The following is a 17,676-nucleotide window of genomic DNA, read 5'->3' on the forward strand; positions in this document are numbered from 1 at the left end:
GTCTCAACAGACCACCCCAACTCGCCCTCCAAGCTCTACTTCAGTTTGATAAAGCTAGAAATTCAGAGGGCCAGGAGCAGAGTCAATTTTGGGGGCTCTCTAAATATGTACAGATTCTGCAATAACACGTGGCTTTGGCATTGAATGAAAATTCTTGAAAAAATTCATTTTAAAACAAACAAAACCCCCCAAACCCCCACCCTGCTTATGATGATGATTTTCATACACACACAAAAACAGTAAGAAAAGTATAACAAATCTTCCTATGTCCACCACAAAGCTTCAACAACTGCCAAAGTTTGGCCATACTCAGTCTCCTTCTCCCACTTTTATTTATTTTTTTCTGGAGATCTTCTTTTAAAATAATTTTTAAAAAGATTTTTTTTAAATTAATTTGAGTGAGAGTGAAGGGGCAGAGAGAGAGAATATCCAAGCAGACATCCACTGAGTGCAGAGCCTGATGTAGGGCTTGATCTCATGTAAAGACAGAAGACACCCTCACCTACCCCAATTCGTGAGGACCTGGACCAAAACCAAGAGTCAGATGCTTAACTGACTGAGCCACCTAGGCACCCCTCTGGAGATCTTTTAAGACAAATTCTAGACATCATACCATTTCAGCGATAAATTCTTCAGCATCATACCCAATTCTTATTTGAGACCACGCAAGCTGAGAGCATACTTATGAAGCACAATTCATCATAAGAGATTATATAAAGGTTTAAAACAGTGTGATTAAAATTCATAGTGTTGTGAATGTCTGGAATTACATAATCCACAGAACTGGAGGTATTGCATATCCTTCAAGGAATCCTACCTGGACTTTGTTTCACTTAACTGAGTTTTTGGTAAGAATTGGGGGGAAGGAACAATGTTTAAAGTTATATGTTTTGGCAAAAACTTACGAGTGCAAACTTTTCTTGTTGCTGATTAAGAGAGATCCATTAATCAGAACGTAGATTTGGCATCCTTGTAGAAAAATTATTCAGCCTAACCAGAATTTATGACACCTAATTGCTTCACAGGCAAATGACATGAGCTCTTGGTAGTATTTATTAAGCTGAATCGGCTTTCATTAGAATAGAGTCCCTTTTTTTTTTTTTTCTTTTCTTATTTTTATTTTAGTTTTTCTTTTTCCACTGTGCGACCTGCTTCAGCGCCTGCAGCCAACGGCACAGAGGCCGGGCAATGGTTCGGGGCCACTGTTTGCTCTGGCATGGGACACTATGAGAGGCCCAGGGGGACAAGCCTGCCATAAATCCAAACCCATGCATAGAATAGTGTCTCTTAAAAGTGGACAGCCAGAGTGGAAGAAGCCAGATAAAGAAGAGCACATCCTTTATGATGTCACTTTATGAAAGTCTAGAAAGTGCAAATTAATCTACAGTGTCAAAGAGGATCAGTGTTTGTCTGGGAAAGGGGGCATGGTGGGGCAGAAGGAAAGGAATTATATAAGGGAATGAAAAATTTGGGGATGTTCTCTCATTGATTGTGGTGATGGTTTCACAGATATTTACAACTGACAAAACTTGTCAAAGTGCATACTTTAGTCACACCTGGGTGGCTCAGTGGTTGAATGTCTGCCTTTGGCTCAGGTCGTGATCCCAGGGTCCAGCGATGGAGTCCTGCATCAGGCTCCCCGTAGGGAGCCTGCTTCTCCCTCTGCCTATGTCTCTGCCTCTCTCTCTATGTCTCTCATGAATAAATAAAATCTTAAGAAAAAGTACGTACTTTAAATCTGTCCAGTTTGTTGTTTGCCAATTATACCTTCATAAATATGTTTTTTCAAAAAGCCTAACTAAAGGTCAGAGTGGTAGAAAGTCTGCAGATGCCTTCCATAGGTTTGTGCCTTTAGGTCCAGGCCGAGGTCACAAGTGGAACTTGAAACAAGAAGAGATAGGAGCCTGCAAGCTGACAACTATAAGCCTACAAGTTAAGGAAACCACCCTCTGGGTACATAATCTACTTTTTGGGTGGAGTCCTAATGAATCAGTTGGTGGAGACCTGAGCCCTGTTGGTTCAAAAGGTTGCCCTGGAGATATAGCTCTTGCCTCTGTGGCTTTCCTGGGGTTTTATTCAGGCAGCCTGATAAAGCTCCAAGCTTCTTAGTACATTAGGAAAATTTTTGTGTACCTGGATCTTGTCATGCTCAGGTAAAGCTGAGAACATGGTGTTTGTTTCTGGTCTTACGTCTAAATATAAAAGCTAAAGAGGAACAAAAATGAGTATGGGAATTATAGGTACTAGATAATTATAATTATCTATTATTCCCAGAACTGGGTTGGGTAGAATTTAGCTGTCAGGCAGGAGAAGGTGCCAATCTGTCACTAGGATCTAGAATTTTGCCTGTCAGCTTGGATTCCAACCTGGACAACTAAAATTTCAGGAAGAATTGACCAACTTTATACGAAAAATTGGTTCAAGTGGTGACCCAATGCATTTGGGGAGAGAGAAGGCTGTCCTTGCTGGTTTCTGTCTGCCTACCTAGCAGACTGCTTTGGAGGAAGCACACCCCATAGATAAGGCCAGGCATGTCCATTATTGGGAACAGCTTTACTTATACCATAAGAGTCTTGACCCTTCAAGCTTTGGAGTCCTATATAGAGTTCATTGTATCTCCTACTGGAAAATATTGAGGGTGCTCCAGGTTGATGTAGGAGACCATATAAGCCCCATCCTATCTGCTTTGAGCTTTTTTCTCATGCCTAAAGCTCCTTTGGTTGCCCTAAGAAATGCAGGAGATCAGTGCCTGAATCCTCCCCTTTGGAAGATGGTTGAGGTACCAGCTTAGATTTGAACCAAGCTCTGGGTCTTCAGGGGCTGACTAGAACAGAGCATCTTACCCAAGACAGCCGAAGTTGGAAGAGTGGGGAGAGTGGGCCCCTGATAAGGCCTGCAGAGAGCTGAGCACCAAGCCAGGGAGCCTGATGTCCCAGGTAAGTCTAAGATAGGAGAGGGAACTCAGTCAGGAGCAACCAGAAATGGGAACAGGCTGGGAACAAAATGTTGGGAGATGAGTGCTTTGAACAGACTCCAAGAGTCTGTGGCTCTGCCAGTATCTCTGTAGGCCATGGGAGCATCATTCATGAAGCTCCATTGGCTTGGAGCTATAGTGGTAGGGCAAGCGCCACTCACATTCCTACTACAGGCTTTAGAGTTTATACTAAGACTCCCTTTGAGTCACCAGTGGAAGATTCTGAAGTGTTCTGGGACATTTGGTGTAGGACACTATTTCATAAAACTATACTGTTGGACCATACTGAACATCCTGATGGTTTATGCTAGTGGCCACTTGGTGTTTCCTGGCACCTCTCAGCAGATCCTATTTTCTCAGTCTGCAGTAGTTGTTCAGAGCACCGTTACACTTTGCTAGGAAATGGCTCTCCTGACTACAACAGTAGATAGACAGTGAGTGCAAGGGGTGCTCCTCTTGTGGGGCTGGACAGGGTCCCGGTTAGTCTTGGCAGCCTTCAAGTCACTGCCTGGGTATGGATCCCTGGTGCTGGCTCTTCAAGCCTTATTGAGCACTACACCCATGGCCTGAGTTCCTGATGGTTCTTGCACATGCTTTAGTTTCTTCTTTTCGTTTTGTCTTTCTGTATTGATGTTGCTAATCATGGGAGATGGGTGGGCCACTCCTACCCACCATCCCTGACTTCATGGGGTGAGTCAGAATTGCCTCTCTCATGTGAGAGTCCCTTTCTTTTCTACTTTTTGTGAAGAGGTATCTAACAGCTACACATGGAGATTCTCCCTTGTGTTCTAACATCTGCTGTGAAATTTAATGGCATGGTCCTGTGGCTCTTCACAATTCTAACCCTGTGTACATGCCACTCTAAGCATTCTGCCCCAGAGCCCGGTCAGTACTGACTCCAGGGACATTTCTGGAGCTTCTGGCACCTAGAAGCTTTATACCAGCCTCATTCCTTCTCTTTCCTCCTTTATGACTCTTTAACTCCTCCAGTGTCTTAGAGGAAAGTTACAGCCAACATATTAAATGTCTCATTCTCTGGACCTGACACAAGACTGACATTTTTTCATCTTTGGTCCAAAGACTTTGTATTTTTGATAAGTCATTGTTATAACCATTATACTGGGTAAGCAAAAATCATGAGGCATAGGATGGAGACTTCCAGCTACATACCAAAATGCCCCTTTCTTCTTGGGGTACACAGACTACATTTCCCAGCCTCTCTGGCCAACAAATTGGTTATATGACCAAGCTCTCTCCAGTGGAATGTGAACAGAAGTGTATCTGCCAAATTCCAGGTCTGGCCTATTAAAAAAACCTCCCACATTCCTTCTCCCTTCTCTTTCCCCCTTCTGGCTGACTGAGAATTTGATACCCAAGGTGACCTTGGAAGTCACAGTTGAAAATGGTAGAGCCACTGTTGGTTTAAGTTCCTAATTGACCACGACAAGGAGATCTGCCCTTGGAATCCAAACCTGCTCAGGGGTGTTATATATGAGAAATGATGTTGCATAATGTTAAGCACTTTAAGGTCTTCTTGTTACTACAGGCTATTGTACCTACCTAATATAAGGTAGGATCAGGAAGTAACTTTATTTTCATTTCTTTCTATGTAAACCCATTTTGTGGGATCCAGTCTCCTGCTCCTAGATAAAATTTGAGACAGGTTCTATAAGCTTTCTGGTCATGTGAAGGTAGTTGAAAGTCATGTGGCCACTCTAATACCCCAAAGAGTTCAGTTGTTAAATGGTCCAATCTCATAATGGTAAAAACTTCAAGCTTTATTTAAATTCTAGGCTTTCTGGGATCCCCTGGGTGGCAGTTTAGTGCCTGCCTTCGGCCCAGGGTGTGATCCTGGAGTCCTGGGATAGAGTCCCGCATCGGGCTCCCTGCATGGAGCCTGCTTCTCCCTCTGCCTATGTCTCTGCCTCTCTCTCTCTCTCTCTCTCTCTCTCTCTCAGTCTGTGTCTCTCATGAATAAACAAATAAAATCTTAAAAAAAAATTATAGGCTTCTTGGGGCACCTGCCTGGCTCAGTGGTTGAGCATCTGCCTTCAGCTCAGGGCATGATCCTGGGTCCTGGGATTGAGTCCCACGTCAGGCTCCCTGCATGGAGACTGCTTCTCCCTCTGCCTGTGTCTCTGATTCTCTCTCTGTGTGTCTCTCATGAATAAATAAATAAAAATTTTTAAAAAATCAATAAATAAAGGCTTCTCCCCTTTCTTTGAAATCAGCTGCCCTCACTAGGAATCAAGGTGTGCAGAGATCTCTCACTTGCCACTTTGTGGCAGAAACTGCTATTGTCCCTCAGTGCCCATTTTCTTCCTCTTCCTTATTTTTTTAGAGCAAGAGTAAAAGTGTGTGAGTGTGCATGGAGGGAGGGGGAGCAGAGGGAGAGGGAGAGAGCAAATCTTGAGGGGCTTCCATGCTCCGAGCGGAGCCCAACTAGGGGCTTAATCTCATGACCTCGAGATCATGACCTGATCCAAAATCAAGCATTGGATGCTTAGTTGACTGAGCCACCCAGGCACCCCTCTCCTCTTCCTTATTAATAGAACTCCCAAATTTTTGTGGATATGTGGCTACTCCAAATAAAGGCTACATTTCCCAGTATCCCCTGAAGCTAAGTGTGGCCATGTGACTAATTTGGCAACAGGGTATGAATAAAGCGAGTGAGCAATCTTTTGGTAATGTACTCAATAGCAGGAATAGTGCTCCCTTTCCCCTATCCTTCTCCCTTACTCTTGGCTGGAAGAGACTCTGTAGATGTGATGATGGCTCATTCCAACCTCGCAGCTGAAAGCAGTATTCTAGGCAATGACAGATCAGCAAGATGGAGGAGCTGGATCCCCAAGCAGTGGACTCACTATCCAGCCCAGGAATCTTTATGGTGGAACTATTCCATGAGAAATAAATTAACTTTTGTTCTTTTGTCTTTTTGCATGCTTGTCCCTCATCTTGCTAACTTAGACGTTGGATCCCTCTAGAGTTGGAGTGGTGAGAGGGGGAGGCTTAACGGGACCAGGAGAGGTCTGATTTGGCTAGAGATACTATGAGGTGGCACAAGTGCTTCCTGGATCATTAGGCATAGCTGATTCTTCCTTTAATTAGACACTTGGTGAATTTCTTGGAGATAAATCCTTGACTTTGCTAGGATTTCTCATTCCTTGCTCCTTTAATGAGGGCAATGCCTTAAACTGGTCAACTATACTTCTTTCTGTAGCTTCCAAGTGTCTAGCAACTCATCCCTTTATTAGGATCACCAAATCTCTCTGATTGACCATTTTGGACAGGATCTAATACAATCCTGTGTCAGCTTTCTCTTTTGCTGGCCCCATACCCGGTCCACAGGAAACATCATGAATCCAGTGTCCCAGGAATCTGGAAAGGTTGGTAGCCCTCAACCTAGTAACCTCTCTTACACCACCATCAGGGCAGCTAGACAGCCTTTTGTTTTTTGGTTTTCAGATATGAGTCAGGCACTAGCTCACCCCTGTGCTCAAACTGCAGGGGACACATATTAAACTCTCTGAAAGGGTCTACCACATACCAAACTCTCTGAAAGGGTCTAGTGGGCTTAAATGAGGGCAATACCTTAGTTCCCTCAGGAGGCTGAATTGTTAATTGCTTCTCCTTCATACTCCAGACTATGGTCACCTTCACAGGGACACTCTCAGGCTCAGGACTTCAGAAGTGTTCTTTCACGTAGGGACTCTGGCCCCTTTTGTCATGATTTCCCTGTTTTATTTAGGAAGAGGTTCAAAATTTTAGAAGCTCATTGTCTTTTTTTTTTTTTTTTTTTTTTTTTTACTGTAGGTTCCATGCTCAATGTGTGGCTTGAACTTACAACCCTGAGATCAAGAGTCACAATCTCTACCAAATGAGCCAGTTAGGCACCCAAAGAAGCACACTGTCTTGAGCAAGAGCCACTGTTTGCTTTCCAAATATCAAGCCCACTCACTTACCTCATATATTCCACGGCATCACACAAGAATTATTCCTGGGAGCTCTAGTGGCACTGCATTCACATTCTCCTTCTGTTTGAACTTCCAGACCACCTTACCCAAAGCCACTTGCAGCAGTACTCCATCAGTGCTGATGCCATTGCTACAATACCCAACAGGTTTGGGGCTCTTATTCCAGGGATGGTGCAAGTAGTGTTTCAAGATTGAACTCCAAAAAAGTAACCTGAGTTTCCGTGGTTCTCACTAGCCTACACAGATATGTAAGTGAGGCTACCTTAAGGTAATAATCAAAATTTCAGTGTCTTTTCCCAACCTCTGAAAAGTCCCCTTCTCTGCCCAAGTACTTCTGGGCTCTGAGGGGAATCTCACAGGAGCTCACAAATCCAGTCATCCAGGTATATTGTCATTCTGTATCCAGCACCTGCTTGAGCATCACCCCGAATGAATTGAAGCCCTTAAGGCACCAAATCTACATTGGGTGATGTCTATGCCTAGAGAGGAAATTTCTTTTTTATATTCTTTTTCTTTTTAAAAAGATTTTATTTATTTACTCATGAGAGACACAGACAGAGAAGCAGAGACAAAGGCAGAGGGAGAAGCAGGCTCCCTGCAGGGAGCCCGATGTGGGACTCGACTCCAGGACCTGGGATCATGCCCTGAGCCAAAGGCAGACATCAACTGCTGAGCCACCCAGGAGTTCCTTCTTTTTCATATTCTATTTCATTAGAGGACTGCCCAAGCAATGGCTGTGTGTTTCAGGGTCTTGCAGAGCTTCCAGAACCAGATACATGATGACAGTCTTCTTTTTTTTTTGCCTGGGATGGAGGACTGGAGGTGGTGACAAATCACATCCACTTACTCTTTAATTCAACAAATATCTCCTGAATTCCTCTTCCGTGCTAGCCATGAGGTAAACAAGATACATATGGTCTCTGCATCCATGGAGTTTATAGCCCATTGCAAGACCAAAACAAAACAAAACACACAATGACAAAAAAAGCCATTTAAAATTTTACCTTCAGGACTTTGTTATTGGGTGCAGTTAATTGTGTTTGGCTGCTGCTCCTGTTTGGGTGAGTTTTGTGCACAAAGCCTGCCAACTCTCAGGCAAATAGATGCTGACAGCCTGTCTCACCATGTGGAGCAATATCCTTCTTAATCCATGGCTACACTGATCTACTGGGGCCTAGTACAGGAGATTAATCTATGCTATGCTAAAATTGTGTGATTTTTTCCCCACACTTAGTGACAGCCAAAGAAAAACATGCACTTATTTCTCCAAGTGCTTCTTCCTTCCATTCCACACCATGGTTCCCAAACTCTGTGGCAAGACTGGATAGTGAGGAGAATGGCTTGTTGGCTGTGATAACTTCAAAACCATGAGAAGACCAGGGTTTTGCTAATCCTGTTAGAAGGAGGCAGGCCAGTGCAGACATGGGGAGATGGGAAAATTTGACAGAAGTTGAAAGGAAGGACTATTTGCAGAGGGGGAAGTAGAAGGTTCCAGAGGAACAGAGAAGGGTCTTGGAGGCACATTCTCCTTCGGCCTAGGGAACCCCATGCGGAGATAGACTAAAGGTCTGAGCAGCAGGTGCATGGCAGGGAACAACTGGTACATCCCCCTGAGACTCCATACTGTTTGGATTTTGGCCTTGTAGACCTTGAGTACCAATATTTCTTAGAGTTTTCTGTGAGAGTGAAAAGACTCCTGAATTACCAAATGGTATACAAAGGAGATGTATTCTTGCCTCATTTTCTACAGAAGGGAAAGGATCTCATGAAGAACATCCAGTGAACAAATAGTAAGACTATGCCCCATTGCCTACTTGCCATCCTGCCCTTGATGCACATCTGCTTCCAGCTGTGCAGCCCACAGAAACCAAGCTCAGTTTGATGGTCATCCAGGATTGAAAAGGAGCCTGGAATTTTAGCTTCCTGTCTAAGAAAATCCAAATATGTAACTTTTTTTTACACCACTAGAATTTCAGATTTCCTTTTTTTTTTTTTTTATTAAATTTTCTTACTTTCTGGTTCTGTGGCTTAGAATACAGAAACTTTCAATCCCTCCTTTTGTTAAGTGTCTATTGGTCAGGAAACATGCCCTATAACAACATTAAGAGAAAATACTACCTAATGGGTTCATGTGATTACTTCATCAAGTGAGAGATTCTTTCATAATTTGAATAATTTCATTATATGAGTAGAGTGTTTTGGAAATTATGTTATAAAGTAAGTTTAATAACTTAAAAAGCCTATCCCATTAATAGGGAGGGTAGATCTCTGCAGAGAAGTTTCCTTCTCCACTTTGTAACTCCAACCCCTCACTGTTCAGTGCAGTTTTCATGGAGCACATGGGCCAAGCCTCAGTCAAGGTGGACACCCTGCCATGGTTGAATGCCTCCAGGAGGTTGCTATACTGCTATTCAGAACCTGGCCCCTGCTGTGGTAATGGCAAATGGACAGGCAACTCTTCCAGCAGAGAAGTTTGAACACTCTTTTCCAGGGACACGATATGAACGTTAAGCCTCAGCTGACGATCTGCCAGTAGTGGTGGCAGACTATTTCTATGATGAATGGAGAGGCTTTGGCAGTACAGAGAAGGAGGCGTAGCACTTTGTTTGTATCACTATTGCTCTCAGGTCAGGGGACAGGTCTTTATGAAGTTCTTGAGTGATGCATGAGATGGCTTTTGGGCACTTCCCTCAGATGAATGTATCATAGATGGGAGTATAGTTTATAGCATAATGCCTAAAATTAAGTAAAAGTCTCAGGTTGTCACTTTTGGTGCCTTGAATGGGGCATGGTGGTCTCTCCTTGGAGCAGAGCAGCAGAACTCAGCACTTATGTCAGCCCTTTTTTTTTTTTTAATTTTTATTTATTTATGATAGTCACAGAGAGAGAGAGAGAGGCAGAGACACAGGCAGAGGGAGAAGCAGGCTCCATGCACCATGAGCCCGACGTGGGACTCGGTCCCGAGTCTCCAGCATCGCGCCCTGGGCCAAAGGCAGGCGCCAAACCGCTGCGCCACCCAGGGATCCCGTGTCAGCCCTTTTTGATTCAAACATTATCAGCCCCCTCCTACCCTGACCACTGGGGCCTTTAGGGCCCCCTGCCTCCCACCCCCACCAGCTGCCATCACAGTGGATCCTAGTGAGGCATTAAGTCTACTGTTTGTACTTAGGTTAACTCTACCCGAGGGTGAAGAGCAATGAAGTTCATGGGGAGGATCTCCAAGAAGAACACCTTTTGTGGCCTGCAATCCAGCAGGCATCATAGGTTATCTATCCACCTGCCAGCTTTGGTTTACTGATATATAACTGATTTAGAATTAGAAGCACATAAAAAACACCTGTATTACTGGCACCCCTGCCTCTTAATTTCATTTCCCTTCATAGCATTCTTTATAACATTATGCAAATCTGATCATGCCCAAGCTCAATTTCAAAAGGTCTTTCCAGAGTCTATTGGATTAGATCCAAACCTCTTGTCATGGCAGGTAAATCCCTTTAAGAAAGCCTGTCTAATCTCATGAAAGCTTTTCGCAGAGGACACTTCTGGCACTCACAAAACAGTCATCCCTACCTCCTTGATGGCAAAGCTTTTACAAATTTTATTTATTGTTTCAGTGCTGCCCTCTCATAAATTCAGATAAGGAGGTCCCCTCACAGCCCAAAGAGATGTAAGTATTACTATGGTTTGTCTAATGCCTCTTCCATCACTCTTGCTATGGTTGATTTAGTAGTAGGGCTCTGGGCCCAGTGAGAAGTGAGGGAAAGTTGGCTGGGGCACTTCTGGGAAAACCTTTCTGCTTCTGAACATGGTTGTTGAAGATATTGTATCTGCTGCTTTAGCAGCCAACCACAGTCCATAAGAATGAATTCTAAAACACTGACCATGAGGGAACAGAGAGATGGAAAGAAGCTGGGTCCTTGATGATATCATCAAGCCACCAAATTAACCCAGATCTTTGTCTGGAAACTTCTTAAACCCAAAAACTTTTCATTTGCAGCTACCAACATTCTGACTGATAAACTTGCATAATATAATCTTTTACAATTCACGTCTTCTTTCCTTCTACTTCATGCCTACAGTGGTCTCTTCTCACACCTTCAAGCTGTTGCATACAGTATTACCCTCTGCCTGGAGTGCTTCCTCCCTGTTTTTTGGCCTGTAAACACCATTCATCCTTCCTGTCTAGCTTGGGTGTGATCTCCTGTGAGATCTTTGCAGCTCCCCAAAACAGACTCAGGGGAAGCTACCCCTGTGGTGCCACTGCTCTTCATTGCTCCAAACTCTATAGGAGCAATGCTTCCATTTGTGGAGCAGATAAGAACTTCCCCGTCTTCTCTTACCAAAAAAATTTTATGAGAAACATCTCCAAACCTTTTACTAATCTATCTGATGGAAAAATTCAAGCATCCCATCAAAACCCATTGTTCTGAGGAGCAAATAGTAGTTTGTAAAACACTTAAAAATGTAAATTAAAATATCCTTTTTATTATGGAAAGTTTAAATCATATTTAAAAGGAGAGGCAATGTGGGGTGCCTGGGTGGCACCGTCTGTTAAGTGCCGGACTCCTGGTTTCCACTCAGGTTGTGACATTGGGCTCTCTGGTTAGTGTGGAACCTGCTTGAGATTCTCTCTCCCTCTCCCTCTGCCCCTTCTGCTCCTGCTCTCTCTCTCTTTCAAATAAATAAATAAATCTTAAAAAAAAAAAGGGAGAGGCAATGCTATAATAGACTCCACTGCCTGCCTGTGGCATATAAACAAAAAACCAATCTTGATTCATCCAGCCCCAACTGCACCATTGTTTTGAGGCACTCTCAAACATTACGTCATTTCCCCTCATTAATATTTTACTCTGATCTCCAAGAGTAACAGCTCTCTTTTTAAAAAATATAATCACAATATCATTATCACACTTCAAATATCAACAATGATTCTTTTATGATATCATTAAATACCAAGTCAGGGATAAAGGATTAACTTTCTTTGAATGTGTGTTTTATGCACACACACATATAATTTCTTGGAAAATCAGGATCCAAATAAGATTCCTATATTGTAATTTGTTGATATGTCTCCAGGCCTTTTAAAATTTTATTTAAATTTTATTCATGCCTGTATTTTACTTTACACTATGCTTTTCTAACTTAGCTAGGATTTTTTCTTTTCAACATTTCTAATAGAACTAGCATTTGAATGGCAGGGCCACTTGTCCAAACAAGGGGACAGAGAGGACAGGTTTCAGTGGTCAGTAAAGCTGTAGGCTGCAGTTAGCAAAACCTCTGTCAAAGAGAAAGTGCTAAAGAGTTTCAAAAGCTCTTCTGAACACAAAAGAGAAGATTCTTTCTTTCCTTTTGTTTTTTAATTACAGTGCCTTTAATTATATTTTGGTTTCCTCGACTTCTTTTTTTTTTTTTAAGATTTTATTTATTTATTCATTAGAGAGAGAGAGAGAGAGAGAGAGAGAGACAGGCAGAGGGAGAAGCAGGCTCCACGCAGGGAGCCCGACATGGGACTCAATCCTGAGTCTCCAGGATCAGGCCCTGGGCTGAAGGCAGTACTAAACTGCTGAGCCACCCGGGCTGCCCTCCTCGACTTCTTAATTTTGTCAGTTCATGTATGGGAGCAAATCTCTATCAAAATCTATACTAAGAAGACCCTCCTACATTTGTGGTATGAGTATAAAATGGTTCAATTTCTAATGGAGGCAACTGGCCAAGTCAATCAAAATCCCAAATTCCTGGGGTGCCTGGGTGGCTCAGTGGTTGGGCATCTGCCTTTGGCTCAGGTCCTGGTTCCAGGGTCCTGGGATCGAGTCCCAGATCGGGCTCCCTGTGGGGAGCCTGCTTCTCCCTCTGCCTCTCTCTCTCTCTCTCTCTCTCTGTGTCTCTCATGGAGACTTTATTTATTATTCATGAGAGACACAGAAAGAGAGAGGTAGAGACATAGGCAGAGGGAGAAGCAGGCTCCATGCAGGGAACCCAATGCGGGACTGGATCCTGGGATCCAGGATCACGCCCTGAGCTGAAGGCAGATACACTTAACTGCTGAGCCACCCAGGCGTCCCAATAAATAAAATCTTAAAAAAAAAAATCACAAAGTCCCTTTCACTCAGCAAGGCCACCTCTATAAATCTTCCCTACAAACATACCCATTCATGTGTGACATGACAAGGTAGTTTGTGGCAGAATTGTTTGTGCAAAAGGATATAAATAACAAATGGTCATGAATAGGAGGCCAGTTTTTAAAACTGTGGTATTTCCATACCACAGAATGCTATGCAATTGTAAGAACTATATGCAAGTCCTTGATATATTGATATCAAACGCTGATAAGTGAAAAAAAGTGGGAAACTGACTAGTACACACACAGAACATGATTCTTTTTGTTTAAAAAACAAAAATGTGTGTTGTGTGTATATTATGATTTTGCTTCCATATGTATAGAAGGATATAAAGAGTAAAGATATAAATAACCAGAAAGATACAAATAACTCATTTGCAGCATTGCTGCTGAGGAAAGGAACAGGATGGCCTGGGAGTCAAGTGAGAGGTAAGCTTCACTTGTAGGTACTTTCAGAGCTTTTAAATTTTGAACTGTAGGAGTATATTACCTACTCAATATAAATTAAGATAATCTAAATATAAAATTTAATACTTACCGTGGCCCTGGTGGCGCAGCAGCTTAGCACTGCCTGCAGCCTGAGGTGTGATCCTGGGGACCAGGGATCGAGTCCTGTGTCGAGCTCCCTGCATGGAGCCTGCTTTTCCCTCTGCCTGTGTCTCTGCCTCTCTTTCTCTCTGTGTCTCTCATGAATAAATAAATAAAATCTTTTTTAAAAAATTTAATACTTAAAGTGTACCTGGGTGGCTCAGTCAGTTAAGCATCTGATCTCAGCTCAGGTCTTGATCTCAGGGTACTGAGTTCAAGCCCTGCATTGGGCTAAAAAAAAAACAAAATACAAAAAACAACCCACAAAGAAGCCAAAACAAAACAAATTTAATGCTTAAAAGGCTCAGCCAAGGGATTAGAAGTGATCTCTTGCAAGTCTCACATGCTGCTGTTGGTCATGACCTCCTTACATTGCTCCTTCTATTGGCCTCTAGGAACATTGCTCCCTCAGCTCCTTCCTATTAGCTCAGCGCCTATGCTGGCAACTCTTGCCCTGCGCATCCTTACATGTGGATGCTCCTCAGGGCTAGAGGACCTCATGGCACATTGTTTTTGTGTGTCTGTACAAAGCCACTATTTTGACTCGACTGCTGGGGCTAGTAGGGACTCTAGATTATGGTGGGGAATTTTAACTTCATTCTAGAACAAAGGGAATCACTGAAGAGTTTTAGTCAGGGGATAACATGATCAGAGGTTCATTTTGAAAAGATTCTTGTCTGCAGTGTGGATTGATTGTAGTAGTCCAGGGTGAAGGCCAGGGGGGCCTGGATTATTCTGGCAAGATGTGAATTAGGAGGGCTAATAGAGGAGATGGAAAGACATTGTCAGGTTTGAGAAATATTTAAGGAGTAAAATCCTGATGATGGGTTGAATATGGGTATAAAAGAAAGAGGCACCAACGTGGATTCTAAGAAACTGGGCTTTTCTGGGTAGACAGTGACAGGCAACTTTCTGAGAGAAGGAACACCAGCTGAGGTCTAGTGTGGGTGGCAAGGCAAGGAGAGAGGTTTTTGACGTGCAAATTATTTTTGAAAACTTCAATAATAACAGATTACTACATGTGGAAGTGTGAATTGTTTATTGTTGTTTGAAGCTATTAACTTTTGGGTTGTTTTTTTTTTAAGATTTTATTTATTTATTCATGAGAGACACACAGAGAGAGAGAGAGAGGCAGAGACACCGGCAGAGGGAGAAGCAGGCTCTCCACAAGGAGCCCGATGTGGGACTCGATCCCAGGACTCCAGGATCATGCCCTGGGCCAAAGGCCGATGCTCAACTCAACTGCTGAGCCACCCAGGCGTCCCAGGGTGGTTTGTGTTAGAAGATTAACACAGTGGATTTTCCAATTTGAAAGTTTTGTCTGATGAAGTATGACTTAAAATATATGCTATGTGGCATATACTGTATCTAATTTAGCAGACTTGTGATGTCACCCTAAAGAAATTGGCAGTCACCCACCAGAGTAGATTAAATTTATGTATAAGGAGAGGCCTGGAAAGATGTTCCAAGCCTACTAAGATGCTGTGGACAAAGAAAACATACAGTAATCACAGGCAAGAACCTCACATGGGAAACTATAACTGTGAATGTTCCAAATCATAGTGACTAATTGGCCATCCAGCTGCTTCTTACACAGGCATCTCCATGGAACCATGCTGCAGGTGGCATAGGAATTTATTTAATGTCAATTAAAATGGAGACAAAAAGACAAAAGTCAACTTTTACACAAGTTCTTGTCTCAGAGCATGCTAATGGGAAATTATCAACTAAAACCACCATCATTGGGGTGCCTGTGGGGGCTCAGTTGGTGAAACGTCTGCCTTTGGCTCAGGTCATGATCCGGGGATCCTGAGATGGAGCACCCCACCCCCTCCCGTCAGTGAGCAGAGAGCCTGCTTCTCCCTCTCCTCATTTGTGCTATCTCACTTGCTATCTCTTTCTCAAATAAATAAATAAAATCTTAAAAAATAATTAAACCACTATCATTTTCATGGCTCTTCACAAGTATTAATGACCATTTCACTGTCTTATCTTTCTTCTGTTTGCTATTCTTTCTTTCATTTCAAACAAGGTAATGGAAGCCCCATCCACATCTTTGTGCATCTGTACAACTATATCTATCTAGTACAAATTCCTAGGGGTAGAATTGCCGGAGAAATTATGCACACTTCACTTTTTCATAGACACTTTTTCTTTAAAAATCTGTGTATATGTATTTGGGGAAAATTCTACACATTCTCACCTCATTTCCTGGTTCTGTCATATAAACACTGCGTGGGGTTTTCCCTAAGTACCTGCTCTAAGACCTCTTCACTCTGACCTACCCTCATCTCAGTAATCCAGAGGTCTCAAGTTTCCACCTCCTTACACTGATCTTGAAGATGAGATTTCTGTCCTTAGCAGGAGTTCCGTCACTACAGGTTGCCTTTGGAGGCTCCTGAAGGCCCAGGTTTAGTTTAGCCCTGCTTTAAAACTTGAGGAATGTGTGGGCACTTTTGGAAGAACTGCAATTATCATGGACTTGATTTAAATTATTTTTATAATTTAAATGTGTGCAAACCCAGCCAACCATGAATTTTGATGCTTCAATACTTGAGCAGATATGAAGCCCTAGAAACAAAGGAGAAATAAAACACACAAAAGTAAAAGACAATTTAAACTAATCGATGTGATGAATAGCTGTTTCTCTGAAACGAAGTTGCCGCTGGCAACATGAACACATACTGCCTAATGCAGGTTTTCTTGAAATTGACACAATATTCCACTGTGTGTGTGCCTGGTGATGACTCAGTTCTCCCCATACTTGTGTCTATTCAAATTGCTAAGAAATCTTTGTCAGTACATGTTCCCTGGACTTCACTTGGTACAAATGTAACTCAGGCAATTACAGACGTGCTAAGTTGACCCTAAGGGGGTAAACACAAACATGAACAAACACAAGTACTAACACACAGGGCGGAGATCAGTTATATGTGATCCAGAAAATGCTTACAATTCTTTTTAAAAATTACCAGTGAAATGAAAACATGGAGTTTAATCATTTTCATGGGGCATTTTGGGTTCTCAGGAGTCCAGGGACCTTGGTTTGAGAATTGCTATCTCAGTACTGACCTTGATTTCTAGTGTGACCTTGAGCAAAGCTTTTGGCGCTGTTGGATCCCCTCTGTATGTTCTCCGTACACAAATAAGAAAGATTTGGGCCACCGGTATTCTCGGGAGATGAAGAAAGTTAAGAGTATTTTCCAGGTCTAAAAGGAAGGCATAAGGCTTTTTACAGACTCTGGATTTGGGAAATCATGATGGCTAAGACCCGCCAGTGTAGCTTTGGCTTTGGAGTCAGAAGGACGTGGGTTTGAATTCCAGATCTGCCAGTTGCTGTGCATATCTGTGGGCAAGTTATTTGACTTTTCTTGTCAAAAGTGGGCATATATCAAAATGCCACATCACAGAGCTGTGATGAGAGGACTCAGGAAAGTGCTGAAGGCAGAGCCTGGCCCTAGCAAGGCTCAGTAATCAGCAGCGCCAGCAGAAAGAGGCCAGGGGCTGCTGAGAGTACCACAGGCTCTTGGCAAAGGACAACAGAGGAGAGAAAGTGAAGATTCTGAGATTCTGTCTATAAACAACAATTTCTGATATTTCTGATACAGGACTATCAGGATATTTCACCCCATTGAGACCCGCATCAACCCTAAGCTTGCACTCAGCCTTTCTCTCTCCTACCTTCTTCCCTCTCTGGCCTCCAGGCCCAGGCTGGAATTTCTTTCCCTCCAGGCCTTCACTTCTTTCTCCAATAGCAGTGTTGGTTGTTGGTCACTTGTGAAGCATGCGCCTCCCTGTTCATCGCAGGAACTGTAAGCCTCCACAGTTGGCTGAAAGGTGAAGTTTCCAGGGAGAGCAGGACTCAGAGGCTGAGATGAGTGTCTAGTCTGGCCTCACAGGGGCTGTTCTGGATCCCCTCCTTCTGCCCTCCCCCTTTTGGAAGACAGGCGGACGAATTTAGGAGAGGTCCTGGGCAGGAAGCAGTAACTTGCCTCAGAACCTCTCCAGCCCTGGTTCCCCTT

General features: G+C 43.1%; 1 non-coding gene across 1 annotated transcript; it reads right to left on the bottom strand.

Moving 5' to 3' along the window:
* Positions 1–1,137: 1,137 nt before the first annotated feature.
* LOC112913838 (small nucleolar RNA SNORA42/SNORA80 family) lies at positions 1,138–1,272 on the bottom strand. Its single transcript, XR_003233753.1, has one exon. It is a non-coding gene; the product is annotated as a small nucleolar RNA SNORA42/SNORA80 family (small nucleolar RNA).
* Between the last annotated feature and the right edge of the window lie 16,404 nt (positions 1,273–17,676).

The sequence above is a fragment of the Vulpes vulpes genome, chromosome 1 (assembly GCF_048418805.1).
Source record: "Vulpes vulpes isolate BD-2025 chromosome 1, VulVul3, whole genome shotgun sequence".
Lineage (NCBI taxonomy): Eukaryota > Metazoa > Chordata > Mammalia > Carnivora > Canidae > Vulpes > Vulpes vulpes.